Source organism: Lissotriton vulgaris, chromosome 1_1 (assembly GCF_964263255.1).
Source record: "Lissotriton vulgaris chromosome 1_1, aLisVul1.2, whole genome shotgun sequence".
Taxonomy (NCBI): Eukaryota; Metazoa; Chordata; class Amphibia; order Caudata; family Salamandridae; genus Lissotriton; species Lissotriton vulgaris.
In genome coordinates, this window is record NC_141685.1 from 2,009,564,103 (window position 1) to 2,009,590,844 (window position 26,742).

Genomic DNA, 26,742 nt, shown 5'->3' on the forward strand with positions numbered 1-26,742 from the left:
GGATTCCTGTTAACCACAAAATAGGTACACTACCAATTGAGATGGAAGGTCAGATGGTATAACCTTTTAAGAACCTAGTAGTGGCCAAAGGTGGTAGAGTGTCACAAACTACCCATCAATAGAAAATGAGGGTGACTGATTTGTAGTGCTCAAATGAAAAAGTGTGATTGGTGAGTGAGAAATAAAATTGGGTGAGGGAGCCGAAATAAGACTAACTTTATTCTGTTCTATGCTCGCTCCGCCAATATTAAAAGAGCAGCATAAGTAGATTTAACAAATATCTACCTAGATGTAAAAGTGGTCGACATGTTTCAGCAATTACAAGGGACTGTAGAGTCCATTGCTTTCATCAGGACCGGAATATAACAAAATGCTACTGCAAAAAAGTGTCGTGAAAGGTTTAAAAAGTGACGAATTGTTAACATAGCTGCAACATGAAAAAAGATCACCTGATTTCCTAGGTGTGTTCTTTATTCGCAGAAGTTATGTATGTCACCTTATGGTCGAAGCATAAGGTTGGGGCTCAGATGGTGGCGAAGGAGTACCGACGGAGAGAGCGGTGCTTCCCTCGTGTCCTGAGCCGTTGCCAGGCGGGGTGGAGCTATTTGCTTTGACCATAAGGTGACATACATAACTTCTGCGAATAAAGTACACACCTAGGAAATCAGGTGATCTTTTTTCATGTTGCAGCTATGTTAACAATTCGTCACTTTTTAAACCTTCCACGACACTTTTTTGCAGTAGCATTTTGTTATATTACGGTCCTGATGAAAGCAATGGACTCTACAGTCCCTTGTAATTGCTGAAACATGTCGACCACTTTATCATCTAGGTAGATATTTGTTAAATCTACTTATGCTGCTCTTTTAATATTGGCGGAGCGAGCATAGAACAGAATAAAGTTAGTCTTATTTCTTATTAATATGCTGGCTTTCTTCAGGACAGATAAAAAGGTGTGTGCAATTAAAAATAGTGGGTGTGTGAAACAGACTATGTGTCTACACGCCCTAAAGTGTATCTATGTGTGAGAGGGGGGATACCCTTCTCAAGATCAGCGCTAGTTTTAAGTTGTTTTCTCTTCAAGGTTATTGAACCGGTTCTGCGAAGGAGGCACAACAGGTCCAAAGCCGGCTCTGGCCAGAAATCCTGGCCAACCCCTTGCCACTTCAATAACCTTGAAGAGAAAACAACTTAAAACTAGTGTGATCTTGAGAAGGGAATCCACCCTCTCACACATAGATACACTTTAGGGCGTGTAGACACATAGTCTGTTTCACACACCCACTAGTTTTAATTGCACACACCTTTTTATCTGTCCTGAAGAAAGCCAGCATATTAATAAGGCACTGGCTGAAACATGTTGACACCCTAAAGGACGTGGGAGGTCGTAACTCGCCTCTAACGTCCCACAGCCTTATTTTTAACCGCTGACGGAGGCCCAGGTAATAAAGTGTCTTCACCCTTCGGGTACTGGGACCCCCGCCAAGCCGTTTTAAACTCACAAACTTATCACCCTTCACCGCGCACACAGTGACATACCTGCTCCGCTGTAACCAGGCGTCGTAGCACACCCGGGACACGCTAGGTGTCACTGGGTGGGCCCGATGATGAAGCATGCCACCAACTAGGTTGGTGGGTGAGGGCTTTTTAAGGACACCCATCAGGTGCCACCACCCCTTGACAAAACAAGACTGAGTCACTATGATCTTTAAAATATAAAAATCTTGTCAACCCCATTCCTAACTAGTCTCTTTTTGATTAATCAACAGGGATCACAGATATCCATCAATGCTTTTCTACAACTGTTAGATGAGTTGAGGCTGATCTTTTTTAGTTTAATGAACCACACATAGACACTTTTGGGTCCTGAAGAGACCCTACATCCACATTAGGGTCGAAACGCCGTCGACAACTAAGAAAAGCGAACTGCTGAAACTGGCATACTATAACCATATAGATGTTATGTATTGTGAAAAATGAGAGTGGTCGTTTTTTGGATACAAAAAGTTTATTTGAAACCTTTCACATATTGTTTGACAAATGTTATTTCTATGTTTTTGGTTCCTAATTTTCACTTGGGACACATTACACGACTGTAAATAACCATTGATATTTCATGTAAATATTGCCTTCACTGTATAATCATATCTAAATACACCTTTTGAAAAACGCAATCTGTGTTTTTGGCTTGTCTGTTCTATTTGACATCTCACCTAAACTCTGCCTATACATGCGAATTTTCGCCTCCTCTCCGTTTTATTATTGAGTATTTTCCCCACAGGAGCCATTGTTTTTCTTATAATACTTACCTACCCAGGCTCCGTTGTGAGTAGGGTTCCCTTGTTTTTTCGTTTACGATTTTCTCCATGTAGGCTGCATGAAGAAAGGGGAGAGTGCGCCAGACTGGTTTGGGATCCCCCAGAGGTCCGACTAAACCAGTCATGCACGCTCAGAAGTGGGCACACCACTCCTCCCCTGCCCAGCCCTGCTCGCAGAGCCTGCCCGCCCGCAACCAAACCCTTCTGTTCTTTCTCGCAGTGCGAGAAGCAAAAACATAAAATGGTAGTTATTACCATTGTATGTTTCTGCTTCTCGCACTGCGAGAAAGCAGTGGGGCGACACTCGTCCGCCCTAGTGGAGGAGCTGCCCCTGGTATAACAGAGATCGACGTATAAATGGTCCCGCTGCCTGAGGAAGGAGGTATAGTGGGCATTCTGGGACAGGGATGGAGTCATGGGGGTCGATTCACCAAAATGTATGAGTAGCAGAAGTGACAACACATACCCTTTTCCTGTGATGCCATTAAGGTCAGTGACAACATAAGTCCACAGACCCTGAATTTTTTTCAGAAAGGCATGTAACATGACAACATTGATACAATTGAAGATTTGCTTTGGATAGTGTCCAACATAATGCAGTTGCACTATGCGCTGCTTTATGTTATTTTCTATCAAGGGGGCGTTCCATGGGTGGTGCATGGCTCTTCTCTTGCAACCAACCATGGGTTTTGATGCAAATCCATATCTACAAACATTGGTAGACAGCAATTTGTAGCAGAATCTTGAGGCAAGCTTCACGAGAATGTTTTTTTTAATTCTCCTAGTTTTTCCAACGTTGCACGTGTGCTATATATAGTACATTACACATATAAAGTGTGAAAAGCCTCAAGGCATAGTTTTTGTATTGGAAGGACCCCCATCCAGTATAAAACCTATTCTTCAGAGAATACACGCACCCTTGCACTATGAACCAAGAGTGTGTGCATGGTTGCCAAAAGTGTGTTAGATGTGTGAAAAAAGGCACCATATCTTATTAGATTTGGTGCATTTTTTTCTCCCTCCATTCGATGAATGCCATTGCAGCAACTTCGTCGCAGCAATGCCTTGCGCCAAATAATAGAAAATCTGGGCCATAATTTCACTTATTACCTGTTACTTGACTCTCGCTTACACACAGAAACGAACTTACACATATGCTCGTTCTCTCCCTCGCCCTCTCACACACTCACATACAACATACATTTAAAACTATTTTTACTTACCACAGCTGTCACCAAAGTCCTAAGTGTGCTCCGTTCTTTATTATACTAATGGTGAATAATAGATTATTTACTACTAGTATAATGAAAAACTGGTAGACGATAATAAATGCATGGGCGTCCGCAGGGGGGGCAAAAAGGGGCACTTGTCCCCCCCTGGATCCAGGCCCGCTTCTAGAAGGTGGGCCAGGTAGGCCAGGCCCACCCAAGGAAGATCCTGGACCACCCAAGGCCATCCAGAAGTGGAAAAGCAGGTCCACATGCTGGCGCCGACTTTCCTACTGGCGCACAACCTTAAAGGCTGATACAGATTGTCTGTGACTGTCAGCAAGCCACAGTCAGGACAGTCCATTGTCATGGGCAGAATGACAATGGACCAACAGAGGAGGCACATCATGGCGCATCTCCTCCCATCCCAGGCCGCGGCAGGTGATGGAGTCCTCGGGTAGCTCTTGATGCTTTTCAGAAGTTCAGATGACATTGGCGTCAATCCCTCGCAGCAGGCCACAACAATCGGTAGTAAACCCACAGGGGGGTTTGGGGGGTGGTGGGGGCTAGTTCCAGCAGTAGATACCAGATCTAGATTGGAAGTTTCATTCTAATGAAATTCCATCTGTTTATGAAATGGGGAGGGTGCTGTGCACCGCCAAGAGAAATGGAACTTCAGAAATAAAACACACTTTGTCAAAATCGAATTTTCCTTTTACCCATTTCTGGTCATATTTTTTTTCAAATGTAAAGTTATATCAGATAACTTTACTGTTGAAGAAAACTATGACTAGAAATGGGTAAAAGGAAAATTCGACTTTGACAAAGTTTCAGTGAAATAATTAATTGACGCTAGAGTGGAGCAGGAGGGAAATTATTCTAGATAAGCACATTAAGGGAGAAGGAGAAAGTGAGGGAAACAACAAAGGAAAAGATGAAGTGAGGAAAAACTAAGTGGAGAGAAGGGTGAAACAAGAGTTTGGAAAAGGAAGGGAAGGAAACAAAAGGGGAGAGAAGGGCGATGGCAAAGGGAGAAACAGAACACTGAATGACAAAGTGAAAGATGGATGCATATGGCCGGGATGCCCGTCACCCCCTCCCAACACAATCCCCAAGGATGGGAAGTCGGACGCAGGCTTGAACTTTTGGAAGGCGGGAGGGAGTCACCCTCCCGGCCGTATTTATTAAAATATGAAACAAAATTTAAAACGTTAAATAAAAGTTTCATAATCATGTACAATTTTACATTTATTACATTTCGATGAAGACATGTTCTTTGGCTAACCTTAACAGTTCTCTAATACAAAGGTTTCCTAGCCGAGTCTAACATCCTGCAAATGCATACATTTCTAAATTAAAATTGTACATCCTAGCATTAAGGGCCAACGGCAAGGTCTTAACCGGTGTCAGATCCCTACTACCAAAACTCTCGCCCTCACGGTGTCAGTGGCGCATGCGCACAGGACTCTACCCTCATTGCCAACTGTAATTTCCCTTGTCGTGGTGGGGGACCCCTTTTCGCTCGACGCCATCTTAACGGTCGTCCGAGTTCCCGTGTGAGGTATCTGTAGGAAGGACAGCGTGGACTCCCCCCCCATCCCCACACTCTCTATCCGCCGTCACGGATATCCGGCCCCCGGGAAATTAGTAGGAGGGGCATATAGCCGCCTCCTCCCCTGGGAGGGGCCTATGGCCGTCTCCCCTTAGGCGACCCATCCTTAGTGTGTGCCGCCTCCCCGTGGGAGGGGTCAATGGCCGCCTCCACCCGGGCGCTCCCATCCATTCTGGGTGGCGCCCCCCTCTAGGGACCTTAAAATTACTGCTCACCGATCATGACCTTACCGCCCGACCAAAAAATAAATACGACAGTTGTTCACCTACTAAGGAAGAAAAAATTCAGCATACCTAATTTTATCACGATTGTTTACTCCTAAAAAGAAAAACATTACCTACATACAGAATTCACATCCTCAAACTAAACATTCCTTTACTTTTCTACAAAGGAAAAAAGGCATAATTCATCAACTTTATTACAAAACGAACATTGTCATAAGGGGCTGGTGGGTGGGTCAAAAATTGCTGCTTGTTCCGTCGAGGGCTCACGAGCAACGAGTGGGTGCAGCCTTCAGAGCGCAGGAACAAGAGGATGCATCTTCAGATTCCCGCTCAATTTATTCTTTAGCGGGAGGGCTTGTACCCTCCTCTGGTACGCCTCCTGGGCGTGGGCATCGGTGTCGGTGTCTAGGACAACCCCTCCTGGGCGGAAAAAGGCGCTCCCCGGCTACGCCGCTTCGGGCATACCAGCCGAGACACGCCCCCCGCCCAAAATGGTTTCCCGGGAGGATCGGGGCACCCAACCATACGTTCGGGGGGACCGAGTGGTCGCCCCTTTCCATATGGCCGGGATGCCCGTCACCCCCTCCCAACACAATCCCCAAGGATGGGAAGTCGGACGCAGGCTTGAACTTTTGGAAGGCGGGAGGGAGTCACCCTCCCGGCCGTATTTGTTAAAATATGAAACAAAATTTAAAACGTTAAATAAAAGTTTCATAATCATGTACAATTTTACATTTATTACATTTCGATGAAGACATGTTCTTTGGCTAACCTTAACAGTTCTCTAATACAAAGGTTTCCTAGCCGAGTCTAACATCCTGCAAATGCATACATTTCTAAATTAAAATTGTACATCCTAGCATTAAGGGCCAACGGTAAGGTCTTAACCGGTGCCAGATCCCTACTACCAAAACTCTCGCCCTCACGGTGTCAGTGGCGCATGCGCACAGGACTCTACCCTCATTGCCAACTGCAATTTCCCTTGTCGTGGTGGGGGCCCCCTTTTCACTCGACGCCATCTTAATGGTCATCCGAGTTCCCGTGTGAGGTATCTGTAGGAAGGACAGCGTGGACTCCCCCCCCATCCCCACACTCTCTATCCGCCGTCGCGGATATCCGGCCCCCGGGAAATTAGTAGGAGGGGCATATAGCCGCCTCCTCCCCTGGGAGGGGCCTATGGCCGTCTCCCCTTAGGCGACCCATCCTTAGTGGGTGCCGCCTCCCCGTGGGAGTGGCCAATGGCCGCCTCCCCCCGGGCGCTCCCATCCATTCTGGGTGGCGCCCCCCTCTAGGGACCTTGAAATTACTGCTCACTGATGATGACCTTACCGCCACAGGCCGGATAGTTGACCGACTATCCAGCCCCCCCAACTCCTCCTAAAGGTCATGCTTCCTCAAACCCCTTAGCCATGCTATGAAGTCTCCTATGAGTAAATCATTCCCCTCCCGGGACAGGTGAACCCCATCATTCAGATACATGTGATCACCCCGAATACACCCATGAGGAATGCTATGCAACTGCGCAGAGCGAAACAATCTACCAATTTTATTGTTCACCCTCTTTACTGAATGGTTCAGTGCTGACACCGAAAGGCCCCCCCGCCATACCTTCCTGGGAATCATGTGGGACCAGGCAATCGTGCACCCCGGGATTCTTTTCGCCAACCAGCTAACAGCAGACAAAATTTGTTCAAACAACACTTGTCTACCCAGTGCCACCAAGTCATTGCCCCCCAGGTGTACTATGACTACAGATGGCGGTGACCTTTGCCGCCCTAAGAGACCCTCAACAAATGACTCGAATTGGTCAAAACAGAGCCCGCCCTTCCCATGGAAGGCCACTCTGTACCCGTATTCCCCAGCTGCGCTAGTCGCGTCACCTGCTTTGAATACGTCCCCGGCGCGCCTCACATATGAGTGGCCCACGACCCATACCACTCTCTCTCCAGTCGGTGATCCTTGACCGCTGGTCTCCTGGTGCCGGGTCGACTGCAAATTCCGCCCCGCGTGACAGGCTCGTGAAACTGTAATCCAAACAAAAGACAAGAAGCGTGAGTGCATGTCAATTGATCATTACAACATGTGCAATCGCACATACCTTTTGAAGCAATTCGAGGACCATATTCCCAACTGTTTCACTTCCTCCGCACTCTGACCCCTGGCTGTAGCAGCCCCTATCCTAAAGGAGTGGGTCCCAAAATCGCACGGGTCCATGCCCGCAGCAGCGATTGTCAGTGCTAGCACCCTCGGGAACTGAAACCTCGTCAGTGGGGTGCCATCCTTGTGCCTCAGCAAACTCCCCCCCCATGTAGCCGCCCTAAGTGCCAAGTATTCCTCTATACACTTTAATGGGCACGTGGGGACCCTCGCGCGCGCTGCACGACAACACTATCTCCCATAGCCCCCTGGTCGGTCTTGGACCTGGCTATCGAGACCACCATCGAATCACCCCTAATTTGGACGTGATCCCTGCACAAGCCTCCCTCAACTTCTTTCTTATTCCTTGCGACCAGTTCGCTCACCTGCATAGCCCCATGGAATGCTAATGCGAAAGCTGCCCGGAACAGAACTGCTTCGAAATGGGAGGAGCACGTCTCATCCAGCTTTGCTAAAAGCAGAGACAATCTGTGTAAGCCAAAAGGGCGTCTCACATCTTGCTTGCGACCCTCGAGGCGCTGCCAGCCGCGAAGGGCCTTCTTAACCAAAAAGGAATCCGTTGGGTCTCTTATGCCATGCACCTGGGCCATGAATGAAATGGCCGCCCTATGCCTACTGGCCGTTGCCGCTGATCGGCCTTCTTCTGTGCAGCGCTACCAGGAACCCCAAGAAGGCTTCCTCCTGACCCCAGCTCTGACTCCCTGTTGGACCCAAAAATGTGCAATAGGAACGAAACGCTCCTTCGTATGCCTTCCTTGTCCTGGGGGCTAAGCTTGCTGCCACAAGGTCTTGTAGTCCGGGGCACCGATTAGCCATAGTGCTTCGGGGAATGGTGCCGCCACTAGGTCCGCTGTAGGCAGATAACCCCTGAACGCCTGCATATGTGAACGAGAGAGTGCATCAGCTGCATGATTCAGTACGCCCGGCACATGTTTCGCCCTAAACTGTACATTCAATCTCATGCAAAGCAGCACAACTTCCTTCAACAATCTCAAGATCCATTTGCAGCGTGCTGCCTGCTGGTTAATGCATTCGACCACAGTCATATTATCAGACCAAAACACCACTGCGCGGTCCCTGAAGTTGTCAGGCCATGCCATCAGAGCAACCCAAATGGGGAATAACTCCAAGAACCCAATGTTACCTGTGAGACCGCTGGAGTGCCACCAGGCCGGCCATGTTTGTGCCGGCCATCGATTACCTAAGATGGCGCCAAATCCCACGCTCCCCGCCGAGTCAGTCCACAGACCTAGTTCATCTGACGATACTGGCGGCTTGTTCCACACGACTCGACCGTTGAAGTCCGCCAGAAATGCCAACCAAATGCGCATATCCTGGCGAACCTCTGCCGACAGTCTCGTACGGTGGTGCCCCTCTTTGAGACCGACCATAGCTTGTGCAATAGAGCGTGAGAAGGGGCGGGCCATAGGTATTACCCTCAAAGCAAAGTTAAGCTGACCCACTGTTTGCTGTAACTGGTGCAGGGTCACTTTCTCTTTACCCAGGCATTGCATCAAGGAAGCCCTAAACTTGACCACCTTTTCCATCGGTAAACGGAAACATCCCTCCACAGAATCGAGCTCAATTCCCAGAAACTCCAGTGAAGTAGATGGTCCAACCGTCCTACCTGGTGCCAGTGGGACTCCAAACTCCCTCATGAGGATGCAGAAGTCGTGCAGCGCCTGCGCACATCTCGAGTCGCCGGCTGCTCCCAAGAACAGGAAGTCATCGAGATAGTGCATAACATGCCTATGCCCTGTGGCCTCGGTGAATGCCCACTCTAAAAAACAACTGAACATTTCAACATAGGCACAAGAAATGGAGCAACCCATAGGCATGCATTTATCCATGTAATAACTTCCTTGAAATGCAAAACCTAGCAAGCGCTGATCCTGTGGATGTACCGGGAGCAACCGGAACGCCGATTCGATATCTGATTTCGCCATCAGCGCCCCGGGGCCCAGGCGATTCAACATGGCCACGGCCTCATCGAACGATGCGTACCGTACCGAACAAACTTCTGGGTCAATGGCCTCGTTCACCGAGGAACCCCTTGGAGCAGATAGGTTATGGATAAGTCTAAACTCCCCTGGGTCTTTCTTCGGGACAACCCCTAACGGGGAACAGATTAAATCCGCCACCGGTGGGCGGTGAAAAGGCCCGGACACTCGCCCTAAGCTGACTTCCTTTGCAATTTTTCTCTCTACCACACTTGGATTATGTTGCGCCGATAACTGGTTTTTACAAAAGGAGTTCCCTCGAAAATCCCCCGCCGGGATGTGGAAGCCGTGCAAGAATCCCTTCCTCAACACCCCAGCGGAGACATGATCAGGGTATTTGTTTAACCAAGGAGTCATAGCCATGAGATCAACGGGTGTAGGCAATTGGTCACAACGTTCTACGTTACTCCTGCTTGGACCCCCCCTTTCCTCCCGCCCCGTTATTTTTCGATCTACATGAACTCTCTGGGTGTGAGGAATTCCCACAGCCCGCACACACATGCTTGAACCTACATGTTCCTTGCGGTCTGTTACAGTTGCCTCGATTGAAGCCCCAACAGACCCCCCGCTTGCCGCCATTCCCGCCGGTTTTCGGCTGGTGATCGATACCGGCGCCTGCTCGAAAGGGCACCACGGGCTTTTGGCGGAAGGCCCCAGACCCACTCCCGCCCGGCAAGGATGTACCTGGCGCCCCCGGCAGGAGCTGCTTATGCCAAGAGACCGAGTCGAGGCAGTCCCATGTCAGAGAGGCATCATATTCTTTCGCTTTTCGGAATTTCATGTCATAACCTTTCCATTCCTCTCCCTCATACATTGCATAAAAATCCATAATACGAGTTTGATAGCAAGACAGTTCAGTTAACACCTCGGGTTTACGTTCCCCCATAACTGCAGTAAAGATTGCAAAGTCCTTCGCCCAATTCGTTATCGTTTCATCAACCCTGAATTCCGCCATCTTGGCGCGCCACACGCTCGGGTGCCACAAATCTTTCTGAGTTTTAGCATACTCCATCTCGCGATGGTCAGTTAATAGTGAAAACATATTGATATACTTGTCTCCCCATATTAACTCTTTTGTGGCCATAGGGATGTGCTGTGCCACCCTCTCCCGCCTTGAGGGTAATGAGCCCTCCCCTGCCACTGGCAAAGCGAGCTTACCCGGTTCGGTCGTTGTTCCCGCCGTTTTCTCGAGACCAACTGCAGGTCCTACCGGTGTCACCTGTGGGGGAACAAGAGGAAGATTCGCCTTTGCGGCATCTCGCGACTGCCGCAATTGCTGGATTAGTAGCTTGCCCTGTTCGGCCGTGTCTCCGGGCGCCTTGGCACCCCCTGCCTTTGTATTGAGCCATGCGGCCAACTGGGTGGCCAATTCAGGAGGCATATCTTCATCGTTAGCGGGGGTAATTACTACCGGGATCGGTTGACCCGCGTCTGGGATTGGTACCAGGTTGTCTGCCGGTGTGACAGGGGTGGCCGGGAGTACCTCTGGGACCGGAGCCTCTGGGACCGGAACCTCCCCTGAAACCGCCCTCCTCTTGACCCGCTTCCCTCTACCCTCGGGGACGATTCCCAGCAAGGCCGGGCCTATTACCTTCTTAGGGTTACCAGGATTGCTCAGTGCAGCCAGTTGTTGCTTGACCTCCGCCAAACCTCGACCGATCGATGGGACTTGACCGAGTTTCCGCTCCATGCCAGCCATCCGGTTCACCAACATGCGTAGCACTTTATCCGTCTCGGAACCCTTTCCTGCTTTCTTGCCAGGCATGGCTTCGATTATTCGCTCCTAGACGATCAACGAGGTCCTGGACTCTTCGCCTTCGAGCAGCTGAAAGAGAAACACAAGAACGACAAGTTCTCAAAAATTGCTGCTTGTTCCGTCGAGGGCTCACGAGCAACGAGTGGGTGCAGCCTTCAGAGCGCAGGAACAAGAGGACGCTTCTTCAGATTCCCGCTCAATTTATTCTTCAGCGGGAGGGCGTGTACCCTCCTCTGGTACGCCTCCTGGGCGTGGTCATTGGTGTCGGTGTCTAGGACAACCCCTCCTGGGCGGAAAAAGGCGCGCCCCGGCTACGCCGCTTCGGGCATACCAGCCGAGACACGCCCCCCGCCCAAAATGGTTTCCCGGGAGGATCGGGGCACCCAACCATACGTTCGGGGGGACCGAGTGGTCGCCCCTTTCCAGAAGAGGGTGTTAGAAGTTTCCTGGTCAGTAATAAGAAATGGGTGTAGCAAGTCCTCACAAACACTTCTTATTCTAACATCCCTGCAGCCCAAAACCTGATTTAGAGGTTGGCAATACCATGAGGTGGTGCCAAATCTAGAGTAAAACCCCGGAAAGGGATAATATGGTACTACCCCTTCAAGAAAAGGCTTGTGTAGTAAAATAAATTCCACCTGTGGATTCTCTACTGTTTCTAACAATTTCTCCAGAAATAAATGGATTTTTCTTTACCACTCAACAATAAAGCATACTTTTGGGCTGGTCACTACTAGAGTTAGAATAAGGCCCCTTACACTTTCCTGAATAACCTTTGAAAGCTGCAGATCTGAAAGCACTCACAAGGAAAGGATTCTATTTAATTTCTCCAGAAAACGGTCTTTTGCAAATGTCAAGGTTTGATAAAAACAAGTTGATTCTGACAGCAACAAGTCAGTAAATTGGCCACAACGAAATATAACAGGTATAGGCAAATGAGGTTAACTGGCAGAGAAAACACAATTGAAGAATATCAATTGCCCTCAATCCAATTCTTGTTACAACCCTTGCTTGCTTAAATTAATATCTGTGTGGCAGTGAAATGCAGAGACATTGGGTAAGGGGCTACAGGGTTGTTCCTGTTAGCCGTGAGCCCCGAGACCTGCTGCCGTGATTCACCCCACCAGTTTCAAATGTCACTAACTGCCACTGAGTGAAAAGCCCCAAATTCCACACGTAATTCCTCATTTATATGAAGAAAACTCATAATTGGAAGTATTTGCCTCACCAGATTAAGAACTCACTCACTCACTCACTCTCAGTAGTGGTATTCACATGGTTTAGTAAACGCGCATTCACTTTACCCCATTTGTGGTCGATGCCAAAGTCATAAATTACATTTCCAGCAAAAAGGACTAAAAACACTGCCCGTGATTAACTACAGCGCTATCGAAATGAAGTTTTCAACAACAATGTGCAATGACGATGCTTGTATTAACTGACATACATTGTGAAGTTTATTTTCACCCAAAAAGTATACTATATATTATTGTTGATGAAAAAAAAAAATGAACGTGTCCATCTGTAATGCAATTGGTGCTCATGTGAAGTGCTCTGATACCATTAGGTCGAGTTCGCGCTATATAAAACTACAATAAAACAAAAAACAAGCGTTGCAGATGTTGTAGAGCACTTTCAGTGTTTGAGGCGCTTCTAGGTTCAAATGTGTATACCTCGATTGACTAACATTTCATCTCTGGAAAACATTTCCTAATAAAAATAATTACACATGGCTATTCTCTACATTATAATTTCAAGGGATTTCTGCTACAAAGTGTACTAGTTTGTTTAAGCAAATTGATACACTGCCTCTCACACTCCTTCACAGTTCACCTTATGCAATAATGGGCTGGCATACCCCTGCCTCATCAGTGTTGGATCATACCTCCATATCGCACACACAAGAGCAAAACTATTATTTATAGGCTGAACCCCAACCCATAGATGTAGCAGCTTAAACTAAATAATTTAAAGCAAGACAGAGTGGTCACAAAGTTGCCAGATTGGTTTTATTCACATCCAAAAACATTAGCTCCACTTTACAGACTTTCCCAGTGAAGCACTACTTTCATTTTGTCTCGTCTTTGAGTAGCATTTTTCTCGTCAGGTGAGGAAGTTCACCGTTCCGGGAGGTACTGCGATATCTGGTTGATGCATGGTGTAGAAAATGTTTCGTGTGATTCTTATCAGCTGTTTTCCTTTTATTCGTTTATGAAATGTGTTGTGTACTGCAGCTTTATGTTCATGAATGTGATATTTTAAAACCATACGCCTTATGTTTTGTAAGGATTTAAGCAAAGGACATTTAAACGGGTCCCCTCCGGGCCCTGTAGTCATGTCCTTAGCTTTTCAGGCAAAAACACTAAATGATTTCTGAATAACGAGTGCACAAGCATTAAGGTAAGCATGTTGTTCCTGCTTAAATTTCACATACTTTACTCATTCCTGCATTCCCTGTGAGTGTTTGCTTTTTCCAGGAGGTTGTTACTGTTTTTTCAGACAGAATATTACTCTTGTCTAGTGCATAATTTGAATTGAGTTGTTTCCAGGCGTTTATAGCGGAACACAATTGGATTGCATCTAAAGTTTCTTTTAGTGGAAGAGTATTGTGTTCAGTGGGGGAGAAGATGTGGCACTATGGACAGAGCTGCCGAATTTGGAACTGGGGAACCAGGTTCAGCCTTCTCTCCTAAGGGAGTACATCCCCATGCTAGACCTTAGAAGGCCCCGTTAGACCTTAGAAGCCCTGGTGTCTTAGCTCCAGCATGTCCCTAGCTGTGGCAAGAGTGGGTTAACCTTGAGGGTCTGTCCCCCATAATCCATACCGCAGTTCACCTTTAGTCTTCTGGGCAGGCCTACGAAGCAGCACACGCTAGAGCGACAGTGACTCTGTCCCTGAGCTAGCCCACCTCACCCATTGGTACCTCAGATGGCCTTGTTTCTGCAGAAATAGTGCAACTCACCAGGGATCGGCAATGCAGGATTTGCAAGCACACCAAACTTAGTCTGCAAGCTTTAGGGTCTCTGCTTTATGTACAATCACTTTTAACATGTGCTGTCTGCTTTGGGGCCACTGAATTATGCAGCAATGGAGGATACAATTATGTTGCAGTGTTAACTAAATTATGCAGCAAAAATAGGGCTACAGCGTAATGCGGTACATTTTCTGATGCCAACTGCTAAGAAAGAGATGGCTGCAGCACAATAACCCTATGGTTTATGAGATCATATGCAGCCTGCTCCCTGCCCCTCATGGCTCCTCCTGTGCCGCAGTGTTTCTTGTGTCCCACCTGGCACACATCATGTTGGAGGATGGTGATACGTTAACATTTTGCCCCCTCCTGGAAAAATTTCACACAAAACATTTTCTACACCATGCATCAACCAGATATCGCAGTACCTCCCGGAACGGTGAACTTCCTCACCTGACGAGAAAAATGCTACTCAAAGACGAGACAAAATGAAAGTAGTGCTTCACTGGGAAAGTCTGTGAAGTGGAGCTAATGTTTTTGGGTGTGAATAAAACCAATCTGGCAACTTTGTGACAACTCTGCCTTGCTTTAAATTATTTAGTTTAGGCTGCTACATCTATGGGTTGAGGTTCAGCCTATAAATAATAGTTTTGGTCTTGTGTGTGCGATATGGAGGTATGATCCAACACTGATGAGGCAGGGGTATGCCAGCCCATTATTGCATAAGGTGAACTGTGAAAGAGTGTGAGAGGCAGTGTCTCAATTTGCTTAAACAAACCAGTACCTTTTGCAGCAGAAATCCCTTGAAATTATAATGTAGAGAATAGCCATGTGTTTATTATTTTTAGTAGGAAATGTTTTCCAGAGATGAAATGTTAGTCAATCGAGGTATACACATTTGAACCTAGAAGCACCTCAAACATTGAAAGAGCTCTACAACATCTGCAACGCTTGTTTTTTTTATTGTAGTTTTATATAGCGCGAACTCGACCTAATGGTATCAGAGCACTTCACATGAGCACCAATTGCATTACAGATGGACACGTTCATTTTTTTTTTTCATCAACAATAATATATAGTATACTTTTTGGGTGAAAATAAACTTCACAATGTATGTCAGTTAATACAAGCATCGTCATTGCACATTGTTGTTGAAAACTTAATTTCGATAGCGCTGTAGTTAATCACGGGCAGTGTTTTTAGCCCTTTTTGCTGGAAATGGAGTTTATGACTTTGGCATCGACCACGAATGGGGTAAAGTGTAATGCGATTTTACTAAACCTTGTGCATACCACTACTGAGAGTGAGTGAGTGAGTGAGTGAGTGAGTTCTTTATCTGGTGAGACAAATGCTTCCAATTATGAGTTTTCTTCATATAAATGAGGAATTACGTGTGGAATTTGGGGCTTTTCACTCAGCGGCGGTTAGTGACATTTGAAAGTGGTGGGGTGAATCACGGCAGCAGGTCTCGGGGCTCACGGCAAACGGGAACAACCCTGTAGCCCCTTACCCAATGTCTCTGCATTTCACTGCCACACAGATATTAATTGAAGCAAGCAAGGGTTGTAACAAGAAATGGATCGAGGGCAATTGATATTCTTCAATTGTGTTTTCTCGGCCAGTTATCCTCATTTCCCTATACCTGTTATATTTCGTTGTGGCCAATTTACTGACTTGTTGCCGTCAGAATCAACTTGTTTTTATCAAACCTTGACATTTGCAAAAGACCGTTTTCTGGAGAAATTTAATAGAATCCTGTCCTTGTGAGTGCTTTCAGGTCTGCAGCTTTCAAAGGTTATTCAGGAAAGGGTAGGGGCCTTATTCTAACTCTAGTAGCGACCAGCCCAAAAGTATGCTTTATTGTTGAGTGGTAAAGAAAAATCCATTTATTTCTGGAGAAATTGTTAGAAACAGTGGAGAATCCACAGGTGTAATTTCTTTTACTATACAAGCCTTTTCTTGAAGGGGTAGTACCATATTATTTCTTTCTTGGGTTTTACTCTAGATTTGGCACCACCTAATGGTATTGCCAACCTCTAAATCAGGTTGTGGGCTGCTGGGATGTAAGAATAAGAAGTGTTTGTGAGGCCTTGCTCCACCCATTTATTATTACTGACCAGGAAACTTCTAACACCCTCTTCTGCATCCATCTTTCACTTTGTCATTCAGTGTTCTGTTTCTCCCTTTGCCATCGCCCTTCTCTCCCCTTTTGTTTCCTTCCCTTCCTTTTCCAAACTCTTGTTTCACCCTTCTCTCCACTTAGTTTTTCCTCACTTCATCTTTCCCTTTGTTGTTTCCCTCACTTTCTCCTTCTCCCTTAATGTGCTTATCTAGAATAATTTCCCTCCCGCTCCACTCTAGCGTCTTTTTCTCTCTTCTCTCGTCAATCATTTCTGCCTCTTTCCTCTACATTTGTCTCTACTTCCCACTCCGTCTAATATTTCCTTTTCTCATTCTTATTATCTCTCCTTTCCTCTCGCCTCTCCTTTTGCCCCAACATAGAAGGTTAATTAATTATTTCACTGAAACTTTGTCAAAGTCGAATTTTCCTTCTACCCATTTCTAGTCATATTTGTCTTCAACAGTAAAGTTATCCGATATAACTTTACATTTGAAAAAAAATATGACCAGAAATGGGTAAAAGGAAAATTCGATTTTGACAAAGTGTGTTTTATTTCTGAAGTTCCATTTCTCTTGGCGGTGCACAGCACCCTTCCCATTTCATAAACAGATGGAATTTCATTAGAATGAAACTTCCAATCTACATCTGGTCTACTGCTGGAACTAGCCCCCCCCCTCACCCCCCAAACTCCCCCTGTGGCTTTACTACCGATTGTTGTGGCCTGCTGCGAGGGACTAACGCCAATGTCCCCTGAACTTCTCAAAAGCATCAGGAGCTCCCCGAGGACTCCATCACCTGCCGCGGCCTGGGATGGGAGGAGATGCGCCATGATGTGCCTCCTCTGTTGGTCCATTGTCATTTTGCCCATGACAATGGACTGTCCTGACTGTGGCTTGCTGACAGTCACAGACAATCTGTATCAGCCTTTAAGGTTGTGTGCCAGCAGGAAAGTCGGCGCCAGCATGTGGACCTGCTTTTCCACTTCTGGATGGCCTTGGGTGGTCCAGGATCTTCCTTGGGTGGGCCTGGCCTACCTGGCCCACCCTCTAGAAGCGGGCCTGGATCCAGGGGGGGGGGGGCAAGTGCCCCTCCTTGCCCCCCCTGCGGATGCCCATGCCCTGGAAGTCAGTTCGCAGAACTGGGAGGATGGGTGGGGTGGTAAGAAATCTATAACTACTAATGTCTCTTACAGATACTTCATTACCGAAGGGAAGTAACTTGTTCATCTGAAACAGATGGTACTTATAGATTCCTTACCTTAGAATAAATACCTCAGCAATGCCAACCCCGGAGGAGGGTTGCCGAACTAAGTTCACACTAGGAAGTCCTGGAGAACAGAACGGCCTGAAAAAGCAGTCTCTCTGGACTTGGCTGTCCAGGCAGTAATGCTCGGTGAACGTCTGCAAGGATGCCCATGTGGCTGCCTGACAGATGTCAAGTAAGGGAACTCCGCATTCCAAAGCAGTAGTGGCTGCCGTTGCCCTGGTAGAGTGGGTGCGCAGTCCCATTAGAGGTGCCTTTTCAGCTGAAGAATAACCGATCTTGATACATAGGACAACCCATCGAGAGGTGGTATGTTTCTGCACTGCCCGACTTTTCTTAGCACCCACATAACCCATGAAGAGTTGATCGTCCACCCGGAAGTCTTTTGTGCGGTCAAGGTAGAAAGACAGCGCACGCTCTGGGTCCAGACGGTGGAGTCTCTCCTCCTCTTTGGAAGGGTGTGGAGGTGGGAAAAAGGTGGGCAATGTGATGGTCTGACCTATGTGAAAGGAAGTGACCACTTTGAGCAGAAAAGAGGGCCTAGTACGGAGGAATACTTTGTCCGGATGGACAGCAAGAAAGGGAGGTTTAGAAGATAAAGCTTGAAGCTCACTCACCCTGCGGGCAGAGGTGATGGCAACCAAGAAAGCAGTCTTCAAAGTGAGGAGACGAAGAGGACAATTATGCAGTGGCTCAAAGGGAGCACACATAAGATAAGTGAGCACAAGGTTCAAGTTCTACTGGTTCATTACAAAAGGAGAAGGAGGAAAGAGATGAGCAATGCCCTTGAGGAATCTGGTAACAATTATGGACTTGAAAAGCGAAGGCTGATCAGGAAGGTGAAGAAAGGCCGAAATGGCTGAAAGATAACCCTTAAGAGTGCCCAGAGCAGAGCCCTGCTGGGCCAAGGAAAGAATGAAGAGAACCTCTGAAAGTGGGGCAGAAAGGGGATCCACAGTCTTTGCTGTGCACCATGCCACAAATGTGTTCCATCTACCCGCGCATACTGTTTTGGTGGAGGGATGCCTGGCTGCCAAGATGACATTACAGACTTCAGGAGGAAGGTCGAATGCTGTCAACTGTCGCCACTCACTCTCCAAGCAAGGAGGTGGAGACTGGACAGGTTTGGGTGGAGGACCGTACCCTGATGCTGCGACAGAAGATCCTCCCGAAGAGGCAGTCTGATCGGAGGATCAATAACAATGCTCAAGAGCTCTGGGTACCAGACTCTTCGTGCGCAGTACGGAGCCACAAGAATGACTTAGGTCGGGCCATACTTGATCTTCTTCATCACTTTGGGTAGAAGTGGTACAGGCGGAAAGGCATACAGGATGCTGCTAATCTACTCGCTATGAAAGGTGTTGCAGAGCAAGTGCCCCCTTGGAAACTCCAATGCGCAGAACTGCTGACATTTCGTATTCTCTTTGGTGGTGAATAGATCTAAACCAAGGCTCTCCCCACTGCTGAAAGAGACCTTGCACCACCTCCGAGTGAAGATGCCATTCGTGATCCATCATGCACTGGTGGCTGAGTTCATCCGCCTGGGCATTCAGGGAACCTGCCAGGTGTTGAACCACAGGGAATATTCCCTGATGTCTCATCAATGTACAAAGGCTAAGAGCCTCTTGACATAGGGTGCATGAACCCACTCCGCCCTGTTGGTTGCAGACCCACATGGTGGTATTGTTGTCCATGAACACCTGCACTACTCTTCCTTTGACACAGGGAAGGAATGCCTACAGTGCAAGACGAATTGCCCGGAGCTCCAGAAGGTTGACGTGGAGCCCGGATTCCGCCGGAGACCAGAGGCCTCTGATCTCCACCACCCCATGCGGCCAACCCATCCTAGAAGTGATGCATCTATCACTACTGTGAACTATGGTTGGGGAAGGGAAAGGAATCTGCCACTGACCCAATCCTAGTTTGTGAGCCACCACTCCAACTGACTGGCAGTCCCCTCTGAGATCTGGACGACATTGAAAGATACCTCTGATGCTGCGCCAACTGGAACTTGAGGTCCCACTGCAGAGCCTGCGTATGCGGTTTGGCATGATCTACCAGAAGGATGCAGGAGGCCATGAGGCCCAGCAGCCTCAGGGTCATTCTGACCAAAATCCAAGATATCGGCTGAAACATGGTATCATAGCCCGAATAACCTGGACTAGCTGCTTGGGTGGATGGATACGAAACTGTGCTGTGTCCCGAACTGCTCCGATGAAAAGTAGAATCTGAGAGGGAATCAGGTGCGACTTCGGCACATTGATAGTGACCCCCAGCCAATGCAGGAGGTCCGCCGTAGTCTGGAGGTGGCAAACGCAGCCCGGGAGAACCCACCTTAATTAGCCAGTAGCCGAGATAGGGAAAGACTGGAACCCCTGATCTGCACAGATGAGGCGCAACCTCCGCCATCACGTTTGTGAACTCCCGAAGGGCGCTGGTAAGGCCAAATGGGAGCACAGTGAACTGAAAATGCTTGTGGCCAACCGTGAATCTGAGGTAACTCAGATGGGCAGGCAAGACGGGGATGTGAAAGTAAGCATCCTGCAAGTCCAATGCTACAATCCAGTCTCCAGGGTAGAGTGCAGACAAGATCTGAGCCAAAGTTAACATCATGAACTTCTCCCTCCGGAGGAAGAGGTTGACATACCTGAGGTCTAAGATAAGACGCAGGCCTTTTTCATTTTTTGGCACCAGAAAGTAGTAAGAGTAGCAACCACAACCTACTTCTGGCACAGGGATGTGTTCTATAGCTCCTTGGCCAAGAGCCCTGTAACTTCCTGGCAGAAAAGGGCCAAATGATCCTCTGACATGCGATGGAGTGTAGATGGCATGGAAGAAGGGATAGTTTTGAAGGGGAGGGAGTAGCCCCTTCGGACTATCTGCAAAACCCACCTGTCCGACGTGATGTTGCGCCAGTGGGGGAGGTGATGATGGATCCTCCCGGTCACTGGTAAGTGGTGGGATTAAAAATTAAAAAGTCAGACTAGGAAGGTTTGGAGGCTGCTGCAGGAGGGGCATTGGTAGACTGGTCCACCCGCTGGCCCCCAGACCATGGACGTTGGGTTCCATGTCCTTGGACACGCAGTGGCTGGGTAGCTTGAGCAGGCCTGTGGCTCTGGGTGGATGGTGGTGGGGCATCCCTTCTGTAGCCGCGAAAAGCAGACTGCATGTGGTGAGAGGTGGCAGCGAGGCACAAGGATCTAGCTGTAGCACTAGAATCCTTGAAACGCCAAAGCGCGTTGTCCGCCTTGTCGCCAAACAGGCGACTGCCATCAAAGGGCATGTCCAAAAGGGTTGATTAGACATCCCCAGAGAAGCCAGTGGACCTCAGCCAGACGTAGTGCCTCAGAGCTACTGATGTAGAAATGGTTCTACCCAATGAGTCGGCGGTATCCAGTCCACACCTGATGCTGAACTTTGCTGCGTATCGATCCTTTGCAACAACACGGGTGAGCAGGGCCCGGGCCTCCTCTGGGCACTGTGGTAACACTTGCGCAACCGTGTCATGTCCCACACAAAGTGTGGGAAACGGCCTGAGAGACATGCTGTGTTCACCAACCACAGTCCTAAGTTGGCAGAAGAAAACATCTTCTTCCCAAGATGGTCCAGCTTCTTGGATTCCCTGTATAGGGGAGCAGTAGGGAACACACCTTTTGATGTTGAGGCTTGGACCACTAAGCTCTCGGGGGTAGAGTGTTTGGAGAGGAAAAGTGGGTCACCTGGGGCCAGGCGGTGGCATCGAACAATCATCCTATCCACAAGAGCCCCTGGGCTGGGCTTGGACCAAGTACCTAGAAGGATGTCAGTGAGGGCCTCATTGAAAGGCAGTAGGGGCTCCGAAGAGGCTGCTGCCGGCTGAAGCACCACAGTCAGGAGGTTAGTCCTGACTGCCACCGTAGTAAGCTCAAGGCCAACGTCCTCAGCAGCCCCATGCAACACCACAGCGTAGGAGGCCCCCTCCTCAGTAGCCACGATAGGTTGAGAGAGCATACCAAGGTCTGGTGAGGTATTCAGACCTCTGGCTTCACCCAACTCCTCTCGCCAGTACGACTCCTCAAGTTGGTCAGCTAGAGGGTCGCCAGACCCCCCACAGTCCTCCTCACCCTCCTCTGGCTGCCAGTCAGGGCGGTAAGGAACACCAGGAAAGAACAGTGGCACAAAAGTACCGGTCGATGCCGGTCCGGCTCCGTGCCCAAGTTGGGGTGAGGCTGGGGTCAATGCCCGTTGGGGGCACAACCAGCGTCGGCACTGTAATTCGCTCCTGGGGAAGGTACTGTGAGGTCGACTGGCACTGATCCGGATCCAGGCCTGGATCCTCGGTGGCCCTTCAGCACCGAAGCCGCCAGCCTCTAAGGCCCAGGGCTCCCAGCGGAGTCCGCAGGGCCCAAAGGCACGCTGGCGGATTCGGGCTGCCCAAAGATATTATGCAGCACTTTGTAGAAAGCTCGAAGCTGGGCAGGGGACGCTTCAGCTCCCGGAAAGTGAAGAAAGCACAGAGTCGTCCCAGAAGCGGGCTCTGAAGGCAGAGCCGGAGAGCAACGTCGCTCTGGTCCCCACGTCGCGTCAGGTGACGGGGAGAAGGCGAAGAGCGACAATGCTTCCTCGCCGCCTTCTTGTGTTTTTTTTGTTTTTAACTTCTTTTATAACATTTTGCATACATTGGTGACGGTACAATGTCATACAGTGTGATGTCAGAGTGTCAAGAAGTATAGAGTCTGGAGTCGATAACCAATCCGCATATAGCAAACAGTCCTTCTTCAACGGGTGAGTCTCTTTATCCCTCTTCACTGGTACTGTATCTTATCCTCTACGAAGAAGTTCCATAAAGTAGGACATTAATAGCAGGAACATGGCATCTTTTGACATTGTCTTGCCCTTATCCACAATGTAAGTTTCCTGTACCCACAGATGAACCACACAGAAACATATCACATAGATAACACATCTGCCATTGTCAATGCACAAAGATCCCAACATGATTTGGGAGCATGGGCTGTTCGCACAGGGTAATTCAGTTAGATCCATATTCCCCACAGCCCCTTGCCTTACAGACCCGGTAGGGCTATTTCCTTCTGTATGTAGCAAATAACTTTGTAAGGGACCCCAGATATCCTTCCGTCTAGAGGCAAGTGGTACCAATTCTGCATATAAAGCCGCCTGCTCCTGACAATATACAAGAGCTCGTACCCCCTCTTTAAAGTTCGGAGCCCTCCCCATCCCCACCTACAAGCTAACCTGCGCTTTGCCAATAATAGAGAAATATCCAAAAACCTTCTACTATGCTTGGGTATGTGTGCAGTATATCCCAGTAAAATCATCACGGGATCCCTGTCCATTGTAATTCCTTACATCCGCTCCAGTGCCACATGTATTTGTGCCCAATATTCCCCAATAGCTGGGCACTCCCACGCCAAGTGCAAAAATCCAGCCCCTACTCTCTTACATCTCTCACATCTATCATTGTCAGAAAGCTTAAATCTAAATTTCCTGGCGGGCGTGTAATATATACGTTGCAGATGTTTGTAGTGTATTATCTTAAATCTACAGCTATAAGACACGTTTCCCGTAACATTACAGCAATACTGCCATTGCTCCTCTGATAACTCCTGTCCCAGATCCTCTATCCAGTGGGTGCAAGCCAGACTACTTACCCCGCTCTTCCCGACCGTATTGTGCGGTACAGACCCAATACTATGTGTTTCCCATCAGGGGAGCTAAGAATAAGATGCAAGGGAGCAAATGTTTTCGGCTCACACGGAAAATCCGGGAGTAATTTCCGAATTCCCTGTCGCAATCTGACATATAGAAAGTGCTCCAATGGTGTGTGTTGGGTGTCCTGGAAGAACTGTTCTCGTGTTCGAAACCTTCCATCACAAAATATATCCCTCCATGTTGAGACCCTCAGCCGCTTACACATGACGCAAAATCCCGTTTCCTGCAGGATTACAAGATCTGGGTGGTATACCAGCGGGAGTTGTGGTGAATATAATAGATGCGTTTCTAGCAGTCACGCTATACGCTTCCAGACGTCAATCGTGCATGTGACCGTTGTAAAAGCTGTCTCCACTACACTGAGAGGCCCATGAATAATGCCACCAAGAGGGACAGGCCGCGCTACCCAGTCTTCAACCGCTAGCTGGGGCATGAACGTTGTAGGTGCCATCAAGTGATACGCATAATGTGCCTGTGCACTAAGATAATAGATTTCTAGATCCAGAACATCAAATCCCCCTTTATCATATGGTTGCACAAGTACTGACCATTTGAGTCGAGGTTGCTTTCCACCCCACACTAACCTTATCAGTTCGGTACGTTGCGTCTTGAAGAAAAAAGCCCCAGGGTAATACGGAATATTAAGAAATAAATATAGAAATTGGGAGAGCACTACCGTCTTTACAAGAGATGCTCGACCCACCATCGACAGCAGCAAAGATATCCAACGGGTAACTTTAGTCACCAGCTTTGTCATTGCTACCCCATAGTTCAGCCGAAGTGTTTCCTCCCTATCCCGGGGTATCTGTATACCTAAGTATCAAAGATCCGTGGCACACCATTCTAAGGGATAATCTAAGGGAAACCTAGAAACAGCGGGTGTAAGCGGGAAAAACTGTGATTTTCCCCAATTGATGTTAACTCCTGAGAGTTGTCTAAATACCAGAAATTCATGCAAAAGGGGATTAAGATTTTGCTCGGGGTCCCTGAAGTACAGCGTAATATCGTCAGCATATAGCGATATCAAGATTGGACGTTGAAAACAATAAAATGCTCTATCACGATGTATCTGACGTAACCTGGATGCCAAGGGTTCTATCGTTATTGAAAATAGCAATGGGGACAGCGGGCACCCCTAAAGTGTACCCCTTGAAATATCTATGGAAGAAGACACATGCCCATTGACTAACACCTTAACAGTTGGTCTACAGTACAGCAATTTAATCCAAGACACAAACACCGGAGGAAAACCCATTCGCTGCAGTATCTTGAACAAATAACTCCACTCCACGGAGTCAAATGCCTTAGAGGCCTCTAAGAAAACAGCGGCAACCGGGAAGTCAGGCGCCACCGTCTGTATCAAGGAGAACAATGTGCGCAAGTTATTAGTGGTAGCCCTTCCTGGGACAAACCCTGATTGATCAAACAGGACAATCTTATCCATCAATAACGTCAGGCGACCCGCCAAAACCTTCGCCAGTATTTTGGTGTCGCAATTAATAAGCGACAATGGCCTATAAGAATCTGGTTTCTTGGGAGATTTATCGGGCTTTAACAATGATGTGATGACCACTTCCCGCATCGAAGGGGGCAAAGCTCCGATTTCCAAGGACTCCTCAAATATCTCCCTCAGCACTGTTGCCATAATATCAACATAACACTTATAAAATTTGGCAGGTATCCCATCCAACCCCGGTGCCTTCCCATTCTGGAGGGACATTATGGCCTCCCTGATCTCATCGACTTCCAATGGGGCACTTAGGAATGGTCTATGCACATCACTTAACCAGCAAATTGCCACATCCCCTAAGAAGTTGTCTAGGTCCACTTCATCTGTCCTCCGTGTAGTCTATAATTCAGTGTAGTGCTCCTTAAATATGTCCAGAATGCCCCCTGTGTCATGGCGAAGCGCTCCCTCCCATGTTTCCATCTCCAAGACTGTGTTAGTGAACCTTGGACAATGAGTTATTTCCGCCAAGACCCTCCCCGGTCGCTCCCCTTCTCCATATTTACGTGCCACCCAGTGTCGCCCCGTAAATTTACCCTCCCTTGCAGCTTCCTCCTTGTACGCAGATAATGTAATCCTAAATTCATTTTGCACCTTCCCAGTCTCTCCCTGCACCATTCTGTCCTCTAGACTTCATATCTTGCTCCAGTTTCTTTAATGTACGTTGAATATCTTTCAGGACCCCAAAACACTTGGATATGCAATAGCCTCGCACTGTGACCTTGAAGGCCTCCCATATTGTCTCCACATTATCGACCGAGCCCTTGTTCCCTACGAAGAAGTCTTTGATTTCCTCCTCTAATTCCGTTCAGAACACTAAATCAAGTAAGGCCTTCGGTTGCATCCTCCACGGTGGTCTCTGCCTATCATACCCCGGCATGGAAACCACAATACTCACTGGGCAATGATTGGAATATGTTCAAGGATAAGATGTAGCCTGCTTAAGACCCATGGCTAACCCTCTAGATATTAAACAATAATCTAAACTGGCCCACGTCCCTGTATGCAAGGTAAAATGCGCCCCTTCCTTTTCCCCAGGGTGTACCTTTAATAAAATACTCAAGCTAGGAGGACCGCCAGGGGGCACGGACTGCGAAAGCGCATACAGTAGGTTAGAGGAACGTATTTTAACTGCCATAGATAGCACTGCCCCTATACGTACTATTAAAAGACCTAATAGCAGAAAGAAAACCGCCCGTGGTTCACACCTGAGTTACAGGCTGCGAAATACTTTTGTAAAAAATTAGAACGACAATGGCGCCTAAACTTCTGCCCTACAATCAAAATTCAATACAAAAAAGCTCAAAAGGAATATAACATCAAAATACGTAGCACTAAGGCCATGCATTATAAATCTCGTATTGGGGAAGCAGAGAACTCCTCTAAGGAGCTCTTTAAAAATTTTAAGGAGATCTCAGTGCTAACCAATGACAACACTACCCAAAACGACTCAGTGGAAACATGTAATAAGATCGCTAACTACTTTTCTGGAAAGATAAAAGACATTTATGCTACTTTCTCTGGAAATATGACATCTGGACATGATTTTGTAGAAAGGGAAGGAGTAAGCTCTATGGAGATATGCTTACAATGTTTCTCGGTCCCCCCTCCAGAAATTCTTCATAGCATATGTAAAAGTATCAAGTCAGGCTCCCCTTGTGACCCTGCTCCACCTAAGGTACTAGGAGAGAGCTTGACAGTACTGGAGCCGTTCTTTAGACATGTGCTCCAGGTCTCCTTTGCTTCGGCCAGGCTCCCGGAAGTATGGAAGAAAGCAATTGTTCTCCCGATCAAAAAGAAGCCTAATGTGAGCCATGATACCCTTGAAAAACTACGTCCTATCTCCCTGTTACCCTATTTAGCGAAGGTGGCGGAGAAAGTGGCTAACATT